At 34.6% G+C, this 16,012-nt stretch overlaps 1 protein-coding gene across 6 annotated transcripts in view; it reads right to left on the reverse strand.

Moving 5' to 3' along the window:
* The window catches only part of NAALADL2 (N-acetylated alpha-linked acidic dipeptidase like 2), a 1,484,447-nt gene that overhangs the window by 1,172,311 nt on the left and 296,124 nt on the right, over nt 1-16,012 (reverse strand). For 5 of the 6 annotated variants that reach the window (XM_043473698.1, XM_043473699.1, XM_043473702.1 and 2 more), the window contains one exon: nt 8,882-8,990. The exons of the other annotated variant lie outside the window; for it this stretch is intronic. The gene's annotated coding sequence lies outside the window, so the exon portion shown is untranslated. The remainder of the gene's footprint in view (nt 1-8,881; nt 8,991-16,012) is intronic. 6 annotated transcript variants of the gene reach the window in all.

Consider the following 16,012-nt stretch of genomic DNA (forward strand, 5'->3'; position numbering starts at 1 on the left):
TAATCTCTTTTTAGCTTCAAATGGATATGGTATGGATGATTCACTTTCAGTAGTTACTGTCACTATTTTTCTTCCAACTACTGACATTGCCAACTCTGATTTTAGGTCATAATAATGAACTATCCATCACTGTAAGACTCTGAATGATGTTACTTATGTTTGAAACCTGCTGCTGCTGCTGCTAAGTCACTTCAGTCCTGTCCGACCCTGTGTGACCCCATAGACGGCAGCCAACCAGGCTCCCCCGGCCCTGGGATTCTCCAGGCAAGAACACTGGAGCGGGCTGCCATTTCCTTCTCCAATGCATGAAAGTGAAAAGTGAAAGTGAAGTCACTCAGTCGTGTCTGACACTTCGCGACCTCATGGACTGCAGCCCACCAGGCTCCTCTGCCCATGGGATTTTCCAGGCAAGAGTACTGGAGTGGGTTGCCATTGCCTTCTCCAGTTTGAAACCTAAGTGTATTGTAATTGTGAGCATTAACAGTTATCTTTCCCTTTTGCCTGTGGATTGTCTATGTACTTTGTTTGAAGGTAAGGGTAATTTAATTTTAGCATTGTGAATATTGTGTCCACAAGACTCTTGTGACCAAAATTTCAGATAATGAAATGTGTGAATTATAATAATGCCAATGTTGGGGTAATCCAGACAACTGTATTATTTTAATAATAGCTAGAAAGACACATACAATTTGATTAGAAGGTAAAGTAACCAAGATAGAACACTCTATACAAAAGGCAGAAAGGATTTGACATTGGACATGGTGGAAAAGGGGATGTGAAAGCATGTAGAGCCTAAATTTTGCAAATCCTAGGTTAAGCAAGCAAGTACTTCTAAAGCAAAAAATTTTTTAATCTACCCCCAATATACCAATGCTCGGTCAAAAATAGACACTGTAGTCTGTGATCACACCACAAGAGTAAACACACATACTGCCATCCAGCTGATTATTCTATCAATATAAATAAAGATACATTTCCTGAATCAGAGGTTGCAACCATGTAGGCAAACAAAAGGAGAAAATTTTGACAATAGATGTGTTGGCCTAGTGCAGCACAGACCTGATTATCAGACCTCATTAACAACAATCATGCTTTTTACAGTATATCAAGTGATGAACTGAATCATATCAACAATGAAAAAAAAATTATTTCCTCTTGTTCTTAGATGCTTTGATTTGGAAAATGGAGTTTAAATCACCTTCTTGATTTTTATAAGGATATTGTAAAACCACAGAGAAGATAAAGAATGCTGGTATCTTGTCCAAATAAGACCCAGACTTTGCCCATTGATTAGTTTTCTATTGCTGCTGTAACAAATTATCACAAACTTACTGGCATAAAACAACACAAATTTATTTTCTTACCATTCTGGAGGTCAGGATTCTGAAATGACACTCACAGGATTAAAATCAAGGCATCAAGCAATAAATGCTGGAGAGGGTGTGGAGAAAAGGGAACCCTCTTACACTGTTGATGGGAATGCAAACTAGTACAGCCACTATGGAAAACAGTGTGGAGATTTCTTAAAAAACTGGAAATAGAACTGCCATGTGAGCCAGCAATCCCACTTCTGGGCATACACACTGAGGAAACCAGATCTGAAAGAGACACGTGCACCCCAATGTTCATTGCAGCACTGTTTATAATAGCCAGGACATGGAAGCAACCTAGATGCCCATCAGCAGACGAATGGATAAGGAAGCTGTGGTACATATACACCATGGAATATTACTCAGCTGTTAAAAAGAATTCATTTGAATCAGTTCTAATGAGATGGATGAAACTGGAGCCCATTATACAGAGTGAAGTAAGCCAGAAAGATAAAGAACATTACAGCATACTAACACATATATATGGAATTTAGAAAGATGGTAATGATAACCCTATATGCAAAACAGAAAAAGAGACACAGATGTACAGAACAGACTTTTGGACTCTGTGGGAGAAGGCAAGGGTGGGATGTTTCGAGAGAACAACATGTATATTATCTAAAGTGAAACAAATCACCAGCCCAGGTGGGATGCATGAGACAAGTGCTCGGGCCTGGTGCACTGGGAAGACCCAGAGGGATGGGGTGGAGAGGGAGGTGGGAGGGGGGATCGGGATGGGGAATACATGTAACTCCATGGCTGATTCATGTCAATGTATGACAAAACCCACTGCAATGTTGTGAAATAATTAGCCTCCAACTAATAAAAATAAATGAAAAAAATAAATAAATAAAATAAAATAAAATCAAGGCATCAGGGCCAAAAAGCAAGTTATTACCGTGGTTTTTTTACCTTTCTAAATGCTGTAGGGAAGAATCTGTTTTCTTGATTTTCAGGCTTCCAGAGGCCACCTCCATTCTTTTTCTGGGACTCCCTCATATCTTCAAAGCAACCAACATCTGGTTGAATCTATATATCACATCACTCTGACACTAACTCTTCTGCCTCCCTCTTTCACATTTAAAGGTCCTGTGATTACTACATTGGGTCCACCTAACCATTCAAGGATATTCTTCCTATCTTAAAGATAGTTGATTAACAACCTTAATTCTATCTGCTACTTTAATCTCATTTTGTCTTGTAACATAAAATATTCACAAATTCCAGGCGTTAGGAGGTGACCATCTTAGGAGGCTATTATTCTATTAAAAGCAAAGTATCCTTTGCTTTTAGAGGAAAGATAAAGAGTAAAAATCTCTTCCTGTATCATGAGACAGAAAGAAACATGCCATTGTTATTTTGTGTTAAATGAGGTAATATGCACTTACTTAGTAGCTTTGCTTTTAAATTCTTCATATAAGCTCAAATTTATTTATCTTAAAGATTAACAGTAATATAGCTTATAGAATTTAAATATCCAGTAAAAGTTCAAAAAATAAACTGCTCTATCAGAGGTAAGAATGAAACATTATAAAAATATTGCTTTTATATATTTTTATTAGTCCAGTTAATTACTGCTAATTGTCATTTTTAACTCTTCTACTGAAATTTTGTTTACTAACAATTATGTAACAGAAAGGTAAATAATAAGTAATACTAATTTCATAAATGCCTATTTTTCATATGCTAATGTTAAAGTAATAATAGACATGGATATCATTATGTTGCATTATATTATGCTATGTTATATTGGTTTTTTTGGACTGGAATGGTATGACAAGATGGCTCTCTAAACTGTTGATCACTTTAATATTTGGATCTAAGCCAAAGAGATTGATCTGAGCTGGAAGTATTTGGGAGCTAAAAGATATCAATCCCACCTTTGTGTTGCTTTCTACATGCTCACACTGCAATATCACACTATCTTGTAATTATTTGTATGCCCATTAAACAGTGAACATTGTGAGGGAAAGTGGGATAGCTTAATTAACTTTGTTCCTCTTGTATTCAATAAAGTGTCTGTCATATAACAGACTGACATAAATATTTGTATGAAATTGTCTCTGAAAAGTTTTAAAGAGTATTTTTAAAAATACTAACATGTTATCTGTGGTGGAAATACTTTATATAAGAAAGAGTAAAAGAAACAAGAGAATGAGTTTTGCAGCAGTATTAAAAACTTTTTAATTAAAAGATGAACATTCAGCTTGAAAAAAAAATCAATTTTAGAAACAGTTCTCTTGGAAACACAAATATAAAAAGATGTTTCAAGGACAAGAAAGGACTTCATACAAAGTATGAAATCCATACCATGTAAGTTAATAAAAGATCATATGTCAAATTTGCAAGGAAATGTTACAGATGTATTTCAGTTATATAAGGAAATGAAGCCACTGTGTGTTAAGATAATTTTCGTATCAAGTACTAAAGGAATTGCTGCCAAACTGATTAAAATGGTTACAAGTTGATATCTTTGAAATTCATATGAAAACGTTTATGTAAAAAAGCTTTACAAAAAACATATGAAGTGAGGCAAGAGATAAATAAGAATTGATTTATCTGTATAAAGCTAAAGTTAATGAGTTGGGGAATCTTCCCCTTTAAAATATTACTTAGCTCTTAATGACCAACCTTTGATTCCCTATATGATTACTGTTCCTTTGTTTCATTAGAATAGAAAATTATTTCAAAATTATCTTCTGAGATAAATACAACACTCTTAAAGAAAATATTTTAAAAGTTAATGTAATTTTGATCTTCAAGGACAGATTCTAATAATATAAAAATTACCATTTCTACTATGAATGGTACAATGAAATTTAAATATTTATTTTAGTTAGATTTTGCCCATTTTACATATTTCAAATGCATGATATAGCTCAAAACAAAAGACTATTTCAATGATACTATTAAAATGTAATTTAAAGGAAATAGACTATAAGTCTTCTCCTAACTAAGCTAATCTCATTCTGAGTAGATTAATTTAAAGAAACCATTGTCTAGATGAAATTACATTGCAGGTATGGGAATACTTATGCACACACTATAAAAAGTTCCTCAAGACTTTTGCCATCACTGCTCTTCCCTATCTACCCCTTGCATGGAACTTAGAATATCAGCAAGAGTCTATTTCAGTCCATTGAGTTAGAAATGCACAGCCCCTGAGTGTTAGAAGGTTATTTGTGATGCTATGTTTTATTTTTCCATTGAAATGCTACTGTTAGATCACTTAACTGCCCTATTTTATTTTTTATTAGTCTATACCCTAAGGAGAGGCTGCCTCTTAAGGAAAATAAAATGGAGAATCAATTCTGCAACAAATCACATTTATTAACAGGTTAGTGAGAACCTCAAGAAAAATAAAAATTGTGATAATTGCATCTGCTTCAGTTTAAAGAGACCCAGGAAGGGGTGGTAAATGTCAGGCAGCATAAAACGCCGTTAACAGACTCCAGAATCCAGCAAGTCACTAATACGTGATTTCTAATCACTTTTGTACTTTGTCACTGTTCAACCCAATCAAATCTAATTGACCAGAAAATTTTGGTTAGATTGTACTCAACTATGGCTAAATTTTTATTGTTATTATTCTGGTTTCTTTGTGAACATCTCAACTTTACTGCATCATTAAGCCTTAAATTAGATTTTGATAATAAGAATATTTCATAAAATTTTTCAAACAACTGCAATGTTCACACAGCACTACAGTATTCTTAAATCCACTGTCATGTTTTTTTTAAAAAAAAAACATTTAAATTGTACCCATTCTTTCTGGGTTATTAAAAACAATGGCACTTTGATCTTAATTAAACACTTCATTTGAAAGCCATGACTAACAAATGTCAAATGCTAAAGGTGAACTCATGTTAAATGCATGTCAGAGCATTTTTCACATCATGTAGGGAATTCAAGTCTGAGGGTTCTTAGTTTCAGAATCACTGATGAGGGATATATACAAGAAAGGTGGCAATTAACTACTTCAATTTAGAAATTGCATTACTTTATTTTCATGTTGAGAATCATAATCTAAGCAATAAATTAGACATATCTGCTGTCAATTCTCTAAAATCTAGAAAAGTAATATAGAAATGATTGTTTGTTGTCTAAATGTCTACTTTGTCCTTATACTCTCTGTGTTACTAAAGCACTGAAAATAAACATACATGAATTTATTCCTGAAAGAGTATAAAAAAAAATGCTCGTTTTCACACTGGTAATTTTCTTTTTTTTTTTTTTTTTTTACAAATTGCCTCTATAAGACAAGACAATAAAATAACATTATCAGAAACCTTCATGTAGGTTGTTTTATATTTTATCTGCTGACATTTTCACTTGTTTGCTTATTCTATTTTCCACAATATGTACAGCCTTCAGAGGACATCAAGTACGTTTGAAAAAAAAAAAGAGTTAATGCTTTTTGTTAATGTCAGGTGTAATGCCAGTTAAGGAACAGATCTAACCAGTTCTGATCAGTCTGGGCACTAATATGCAAGTCTTTCAGTTATCAAAGAAATGGACAGAAAATACATTACATGGCAAGATGGCTGGACTATAGCATCTAATATGTAAGTGGAACTGAGTAGGACTCTATGGGTTCTTCTAGGGATAGACCCCTCCCCCATGTCTCTGCTATAGCCTCTCTGAAGTACCCAGATAACAGCATCTCATACATATTTCCTAAATTTTTTCAGATAGCTAATACCAAATGAAAGTAATTAACTACTTGATGATCAAGAGTATATAGCCCACAGACATTCTGGCATCTAAGGACTGATCACCATCAACCAATAAGAGAACTGTGCAAGAAATGATCACATACTCTGTGACATGCTCCCCCTACTCTCTACCATCCCAACTGGACTTTTAAAAATGCTTTGCTGAAACCCTTCTGGGAGTTTGGAGTTCTTTGAGCACAAGCCACCAGTTCTCCTTGTATGGCCCTGCAATAAACCTCTCTCTGCCCCAAACTCGGACGTTTCAGCTTGTTTGGCCTCACTGTGCATCAGGTACACAAACCAGTCAGCCCTAGAGGAAATCAACCCTGAGTATTCATCAGAAGGACTGATGCTAAAGCTGAAGCTCCAATGCTTTAGCCACCTGAGGCAAAGAGCCAACTCATTAGAAAAGACCCTGATGCTGAGAAAGATTGAAGGCAGGAGGAGAAGGGGACACCAGAGGATGAAATGGTTGGACGGCATCACTGACTCAATGGACATGGGTTTTAGTACATTCCGGGAGATGGAGAAGGACATGAAAGCCTAGCACACTGCAGTTCATGGGGTCGCAGAGTCGGACACGACTTAGTAATGAACAATAACAACAATCAAAGGGCATCAAAAGCCTTTTAAAATATTATTTCAAAATTATATATCTTAACACAGGAGCAGTTTCTACTAACAAGTGAAAAAATTATCTCAAAGATCTAGCATGTCTCATGCAATACAGCCATTCTCAAAATGATCATACCCGAAGTAACTTGCATACTTTTACAAATGCACGTGATCATTAAATTGAAAACTATGCAAGTAACTAAGAAGGAAGAAGCTGTTGAGAGGGCCCAACTAAAGGCATTAAAACCCCAGTTCCTTCTAATTTTCCCTTTGACACTGGGATAACACACACAGCTCCCCACAGTCACGAGTACAGTTTTCTTGTAGACATATATTCTGGTTTGAATTGTGCCACAGAGACTAGATAAGACTCCCAGAATATATTGACTTGGCCCACTTCCCTTCTTCTACTAGGTTTGTAGTGTAATTACCATTAGCATCTGATAAAATGTACTTATATCAACCAAAATATGGGTTTAAAAGCAATAAAATGTGATCAGAGAAATATATAACATGGTTGTAAAAATGAAAAAAAAATGTAAAGCAAAACTGATGAAACAAGAAATTTACATTAGAAAGTATACTTATTTAAACTACCATGATTATTTTTCCATATAAAATATGTTTTAAAATATTAGTTAAAACATGAATCAAAAGACACTAGGGCTTTAAAATACTTGTTAAAAAATCACCCAACTAGTCCCAAACAGGTGGTATTTCTCTCCTTTAGTTGTTCACATGATTTTTTCAGTGAAAATACTCATAAAGAGAGAAGCTACTAAACTGGTAATTTACAAAATATGTTTTATGCTTGGATTATAGTACTGGATTCAAAGTTCTCATTCCAGGACAATAAAGAAGGAAAAATAAAACCCTCACAATAAAATATTAAACTGATTAATTATTATGGTCAAAAATCACCTTTCCCACCAATACTAATGTATAATTCAAAGGGAAATTCAAACCAAAAACTATTCAATTTTATTTCACTTATTTATTTTTAATTACTTAAAAAGGAATAGACACAGAGCTCAATACAGGCTAGGCAATATTGTGTTTTGCATAGCAACAAAATTTTACAAACATATATTGAGTTGGAAATGACCTTAGAATTTATTAAATCCAGTAGTCAAGTTCAATCCTCTTTCTGCTTCACCCTTCCTCACCCCACATGATTTACCTGTTTGTCCAGCTTTAAAATACTTGAACCTGAATAGCTTTAGAAGAGACACAGCTTCTCTGCCCCTACAGACACCATTCCCTACTGTCTCACACCCAGCCACTCCATACAATTCATATTAGTATATTACATGTCTCATTTTCAAGGCTCAAGAATTTGCCACCTTTCCTTGTTTAATCTAACTCCTTCATTTCAGAACCTAGAGAATAGTCAGAAGGTTAAAATGGTTCATGCCAATTCCTTATCTATCTTGAAGGTCATGCTGGATCACCTCAGATTTCCTAGCTGCTGGTTCTGTGCTGTTTTTTGAACCTTTGCAATATCCATGTCATATAAAGTTTTTTACATAATAAGCCTGAACCAGCAGTGGAACATTGATTGCAGCTATTGTTTTACAGAAAAAAAAAGCATTTCAATCATACACTAGCATCATCTGCTCAAAATAGGAGTTCTCCAGGAAGAACTATGAACAGTCTTAAAAATGTGTCTTTACACTCTAATGCCTAAATGGAAGTCCACAGTCTATGTGTGGCCATATATAAACTGATGTCCCACAAGGTCATCAGACCTGTAGAAACTTGGAATAAACAAGAAAAGCAAAAAACATGCCATATCATGATACAAACTGCACTGTTGTCATGATTTTAAAATAAATAATGAAGCAACTTAAGTTTAAAAAGAGAATAATTTGATTACTTACAATAAAATTACAATTGTATAAAAATCAATTGATACCTCAAAGGCAAGGAAATTGTACCAGTTTTGATTGTCACACAGAAATTATTTAGATAATGCTTTTCCCAAAATGGGCTCAATTCCATGAAATAAAAGATGAATAGAAATTGGAATACATAAGATTTTGTCACATAATGATGCTCACATTCTTCTCTTTTTTTCAAAATTAGCAGCTATTGGCACATTATAGATTAATGCCAAGTCATCTTATTAAAAGTTGATTCAAGAGTAAAAGTCATATTCTGATTAAAACAATTAGATCTTACTTCAGTCAAATGATCCTAGTGCAACCAGAGGGTCTTTGTAGGTCACAGAGCTCTGACAAGCTGAACAGAGGGCTCTTCATCCAGGTGCTTAACAGTCAAAACTCATTTCCTGTTCATAAATTAGAAAAACATAGATGATCAATTTAAATTGGGAGTTGTATTAGATACTCTATCAGTTGGCTTTTGAATTTTATTCTTTAGTTAATGCTTTTCAGAACTATATTATCAGTTCTTTTTAGGGTAAGTAGCCTGAAATTCTTCATACTTTTTAGAAGTCAATAATGCACAAATAGACATTTTTTTTTAAGCATGGTATTTTATTTCAAGTATATACACAAACATACAAATACTTTTCTCTCTTTCTCTCATTTTCAAGTGTTTATATTTGTACCTTAATTTAGCTAGCCTAAGTAGGACACTTATCTTGCACCATGCACTACTAAACACAATAAAATATAAAGCAGAAGACATATAACTGGACATGGTGACTTATGTCTATTGAAAGAAGGGATTAACCAAAGGAAGAAATACATAGTAGAAAGATCACATCTAGGACTGAAAACCTGGTTCTTCTGTTGAACACCTCTGTGACATGGTAATTGATGTTATTCCTTAAATATTAATTTAAATTTGGGATAAAAACAGTTGATGACTGTGAGAATTGGAGACACTGTATATAATAACATGCAACATGCTGAGTTCATTTCCTCACATGTACTAGGTGCTCAATAATTGATTGATATTTTGCAGTAGTTTAGGATATTGGCACTCTTTCCCTATTATTTTATATCTTCAAATGCTGATTGGCTATTCTACATTTTATATTTATAGACTGTGATATTAAGTAATAATTCCATAATCATAGAACCACTTATTTTTAACTTCCCCTCTTTAATTTTATATTTTCATCTTAGCTTTGAGATATCTGAGAGCTACCCTGTATTTTCATCACCCTTTTAAAATTATCCCTCCAAAATAAGCTATCATTTTCTTCAACCAAGATCAACTTGCAGCATTGCATAAACTTCTGACTAGGGAAAAAAAGATCTTGCCCCATCATTGGGTTAGTTCATTTTCTCTTTGCTCTCCTAATTATTTCTCCCTCATTTGAAAATTTCACATCTGCCTTAAGCTTTTTGTAATAGGAAGCAATGTGTCATAAAGCACTAAACTCCCAAAATATAGAATAAAATAATAATTCTGCATTTTTACCTTAAATTTCTTCACTTTCAGGGAAAAATTAGTTAGGGTAGATCCCATAGATTCATCCAATTTGGAAGCCTCATCCAACTCTCTTTTCTTTGCTCATAAATTTCAAAGCTTCTTGATAAGAGTAACAAAACTTTTTTAATACAAAAATGGTAAGATTTCTAAACACCTATTATCGAATAAAGTTCTTGGCTCAAGATTAGTGACATACATCGTCTATACAGACACATACACACACGCATGCATATAGGTCAGGACATTCTAGAATATCTCATTTGTGGTGAACAAAAGGGTTGTCCAGCGGGGAGGACTGAAGGCCACTGCTGAATTCTCAACTTTTTTTTAAAAGGACCTCAAGATTCTATTTATGGGCATGGTTGTACAATAAATAATCATTGTCTTAGTACCAGCGTAAGCTTCTACTATCCCTCAACATTGAAAATGAAGGAGTCATAATAAAAATGGTATAGGCATGCTTATAAAAAGACTTAAGTCAAGCTACAAATCACAGTAATTCCAAGTCACATGGGACTTTTCCTTCTAACCCTCTCAGCATCTAACTAGTTAAGATGGCAAACTGGCATCTACATCCCCGCATTTGATTAAAAATTAAACTGTATAGGATGGGCTAGATAGCTGGAAAGTCATGTCATTTTGTCTAACATAATGCCTTCAATCAATCCCCCTTGCTTTTCCTAACCCCAAATTCAATATTATGTTTACTAAATGAAATGAACTCTCATTTCATCTATTGAAATGCATTATTCAAGATGTGATTTTCTCATGTTCTTAGAGAAACTTGCCTGAATTAGTTCCTTGTGGACCTTTCAAATATTATTTAAAGTCAGAATACTGGAACAAGAAGGAAGCCTGGAGATTCTCACTCAAATACTCACACAAACACTGACCATCGGCTCCCACCAGACATTTTATTTGATAACAGACTCCATCCAGACCCTATGTCCAATATTTGGGGAATAAAATCTCAGAAATAAAAATCCCCACTTATTAATGGAGAATTTTTCCTCTACACAGAGTCTTTTAAATGATATACACTGTATCAGAAAGACAAAATGGTACAACTCTTTGGAAATTTTCTTTAGTTTTTATGGCTTGATGAAAACATATTAATACTCTAATTTGAGGTTTTCTTAATCACAGTATATAAAAACAAACAAAAGAGCAACACAACTCACACTCTTTTCTAATTTAGAAAACTTTCTCTGGGATTAATATATCATTAACAACCATCTTTTTTCAGGCTGTCATATTACTAGGAGATTATGAAGGATGGCTTTTCATAAAACAGTTTATTCTTGATTCTACTGATCAAGAACTAACAAAAATCCCCTGTTGTCAATTACCTAAATTTTATTTTCAGTTTAACATCAGTTGAAAATCCACCATGAAACAAGCATATAATCTTCAGATATTATATATGAATATTGAATTTTTTAATGTCTTGATCCACATCTGAGATTCTTGACATCAAGGACTATGCCTTGGTTAGCTGTGCCCCCAGGACCTATCACTGTAGCAATATTTAGAGTACATACAACAAGTGTTAATTAAATGGCATCTGTGACTCTGAGCATTTCTAATACTTTCCACATCACAGATCTCCTCACAGCTGGAAGAACACGCTGAGTATTCCTTCCATGTCTTTTCTTGTGCTGACCTTACTTCCTAAGACATTCATTTTGCTCTCTTTTGCATAGTTTCTCTTTTTGCATAGTTCTCCAAGATTTACATATATCATGAAATATATTCTAGCCTAGGCATTTAATTTCTAATTTTTTTTTCAGATGGATGCCGCACTGAACTCTAATCTTTTGAAGGAGAGTAGGAAAAACAGATTTATACGTCTTAGATATCCCCCCACAGCTCCTGGCTCAAAGTTGGGCACGTAGTTGCTGACTAGTACAGAGGATACAGATGATTCATGAGCTGGGAAAGACACAAGTCCCTTGTGGATGAAACAGATCAGGGATCAGCAAACTATAGGCCAGGAGCTAAATTCAGCCTGCTATCTGTTTTCATAAATAAAATTTCACTGGAACACAGCCACATCCATTCATCTATGTATTGTCTATGGCTGCTTTCCTGCTATAATAGCAGCACTGAGTAGTTGCGACAGGGATTGCCTGGCCCTCAAGCCTAAAATATTTATTATCTGGTCCATCATAAGTATGCCAATCAGTGTATTAGCTCAGTGGTTTTTTAGCATGGACCCAAGATGAGATCTGAGCCATTCACAGCCTTAACCATTGTGGTAAGATAACGCTTTATAAACCAGTTCTTAAATATTGGTCCCTGAACTGCGGGCACTGACATTATCCGGAAACTTAGAAATGCAAATTCTCACACCCCATCCTAGACAACAGGTCAGAAATTCTGACATGGGGGCCAGCAATCTGTGATTTTTCCAACTCCTCAAGCAATTCAAATATACACTAAAATCTGAGAACTACTAAATTAGATAAGGCTTCCCTGGTGGTTCAGCTGGTAAAGAATCTTCCTGAGATGCAGGAGACCCAGACTCAATCCCTGAGTCAGGAAGATCTCCTCGAGAAGGGAATGGCAACCCACTCCAGAATCCTAGGACAGAGGAGTCTGGTGGGCTACAGTCCATGGGGAAAGGAGCATTTATTAACACCTCGCCAGAATGATGTGGCCTGGCTATGGCAGATCCAATTTCTTCAACTGCTACCCCTGGATACAGAGATTTTAAGTGGTGAAAAGATATCAGTTATGCTTCATCTGCCCTAAAATGTAACACTTTGGATTTACTCTGAAAAAGCACTAAGGAACAGGATTACTTTGATGTGGGAATTGCTACAGCACTTTTTCAGTAAATGCTAACACAGCCACCAGCTGTATATCCAAAGGAAAGACAATATACCAAGTGCCAAAGTGTGAAATCTATTCAAAAATAGATAGAAATATCAAAGCAATATAGCAGATAAGCTCCAGTTTTTATAGGACTGCCTGTCAAGACAAACCTCTGCTCAATGATTCTCAGCAGGGATACAGGAGAAGTGCACTACAGCTCAGCTGGAAATTCTGTTAATCAAGGATTTGTTCCAACATGCATATCCCCAGTGCTAAGTCTCAAATGTGGCCAGATAGCATTTCCTATGATAGTGTGTGGGTAGCAATAAGGAATAGTCACTATCAAGCCTTGTAGAAGATAGTAACTAGCTAGCGTTTGCTCTGGAAAAATATATATTAATTGCATTATATAATATATATAATTTTCATGAACTAATATTTGTTTAACTTTACACTAAATCCCCCTTCTTCATTATTTCTCTCCAAAATACAGATTAGCACTAGCAGCTATGGCTATGATATGACAGGGTTCCAATCTATAAAAATAATGGCAACACATTGATAAGTGTAATAAAGTTTTGGGTTTTTTTTTTTTTTTGGCAAAGACCCTTGTCGCAATATTTTATATTTAATGCTAAAATCTCAGCAGCTATTTCAGGAAACAACAGTAAAATTATTTAACCTATTGAAGAGTCTCTATATGAAGTTAAAAGAAACATGTCAATCAATAAAAATAAACTATTGACTGATAGCCTCTAGAAAGTTCAAATTATTTCCTACTCATAAAAAATCATTATGCTTCCATACAACAGTATAGCCATTATTTCTTTTTTGATAAATGGCACACAGATTGTATATGCCTAAAATCTATGTAAACATTTTATTCAATGTCCCTTAAAGCATGCTTCTATTTTGACATCTATCTATGGAAAATAGGGAAAGCATTCCTATCCTCTGTGTAATAGAAAATTGGGAAATATGGGCCTGGATTTCACACCTATGAACTCAGTAAATGATTGATGATGGTTCAGATGATCTGTTAGAATTCTGATTTAAGACTTAAAATTCACACATTTAAATCAAGGATTGATTTGGGACCCTTATATATGAATGCATGCTCAGTGACTTCATCCTATCCAACTCTTTGCAACCCTATAGGCCCACCAGGCTCCTCTGTCCATTGGATTCTTTAGGCAAGAATACTGGAGTGGAATGCTATGCGCTCCTTCAGGGGATCTTCCAAACCCAGGGACCAAATATGGGTCTCCTGCAAACCCTGCATTGAAGGTTATTCCTTACCACTGAGCTACTAGGAAAGCCCACTCTTACATATAACACAGTTCAATTCAAACAGGAAGAATATATAGTTATCTCTATATAGGAACTATCAGCTCATGTAAAGATTAAAACTATGCTTCATTCAGAAATAATTCACAGTGGGGAGACCTAATACCTACCTAAAAGGACAACTAGTCATAACCAGCATCAAACAGGAAGCAACAGAGGGGGAGTGGGTGACAGAAAGCAATTAGGAATAGTGCTCCAAAATTTTAAGGAGTGGAAAATTAGGCTAAATATTAGAAACCTTTCACAGCAAGTCCATTAGCCTCTAGAATCAACCTTCAGTTGAAATTTCTTCAACTGAGTTATTTAAAATTAGATAAGGGCCCATTTTGCCAAAATACTATAGGGAATTATTCATAGGGAATGATTGTAAGGTGTACTAAATGAACAATTTTTTTTCTTTTACTCTTAAGTTAGATCTTTTGCATGTCTGTCATGATTTCACACACATTAAAAAGTTGTGAAAACATGAAAATGCTCTGAAGGTTATTCTTACTATTATACCATATTAATTTGTACAATTTTTATTTTTTCAAAATAAGAGGAAGATGAGATAAAAGAAATAATTAAGAAACAAAAATTACTGTTGAATATTTCACTAAAAATACTAAATTCAAGGAAAAGTTCTATTAAAAGATAGTATATTCATTTATAAAATTAGTATAGTTAAAACCATATTTAATTACCAGCAATGCCCCAGTACAATACATAACACCAGAGTTGGTAATCAATAAATACTAAATGAATAAGTGAACACCTCCCTTCTGGATATTGTTTCTTCTAGGGTTTAATGTCCCGGAGATAAAGGCTTATTAAAAATGAGTCAGTTCCTTCATAAGATTGACTAAGGAAGTAAGTGGTTAATTTCCCCCAAGGTAAAAGAAACCTGACTCTTCCTTCCAGATCACTTGTCAGTAATTGGATGGTTATTTAGCCTTAGGCTTCTAGGCTTTGTGCTGTATGTCAAGTTCTTGATCCAAGTCAGGTAGCCCAAAAAGTTATCAGTAAAACACTAAGCTACTTTGTCTTTCTGGATTTCATACTTACAATACCACCATTCCCAACAGCTATTCATCATATAAATTCAAATTTGTGACTTCAGAGATATTGCTGCCTGCTCAATTAACTCAAAAGGATTATAGATGCAAGTTATAAGTCAGTTCAGTTCAGTTACTCAGTCATGTCCATCTCTTTGCAACCCCATGGACTGAAGAACACCAGGATTCCCTGTCCATCACCAACTCCCGGAGCTTGCTCAAACTCATGTCCATCAAGTCAGTGATGCCATCGAACCATAAGTCAATCTGTCTGGATTTCATTCCAGCTAAACCATGAGCTCTGTAACCTTGGGCAACTTACTTAACTCCTAGGTTTATTTCTTCATTTGTAAAGTGATAAATTTATATAGTTATATCATCTCACAAGGTTATATCAAGGATTAAAAATCTGTTAATTTACGAAAAATGCTGTCAAGTGCCCTGGAGAGAGATTATTTGGGTTCAAATTCTAGTCCTGATATTTATTAGCTGTGTGTACTAGTGCACCTTACTTAGCCTCACTGTGTCATAAATGCATAGAAAAAAAATAGGTCTTGTTATTTAAGAAGCTTTACTGGGATATAATTTATATAATACATCTAATGTAGATAACTTAGTGATTTTTAATAATTTACACAAGAATGTAATCATCATCATAGCCCAGTTTTAGAACACTTCTGTTTATCTTGGAAATTTTCCTTGTGCCCAT

Source organism: Cervus canadensis, chromosome 7, assembly GCF_019320065.1.
Source record: "Cervus canadensis isolate Bull #8, Minnesota chromosome 7, ASM1932006v1, whole genome shotgun sequence".
Lineage (NCBI taxonomy): Eukaryota > Metazoa > Chordata > Mammalia > Artiodactyla > Cervidae > Cervus > Cervus canadensis.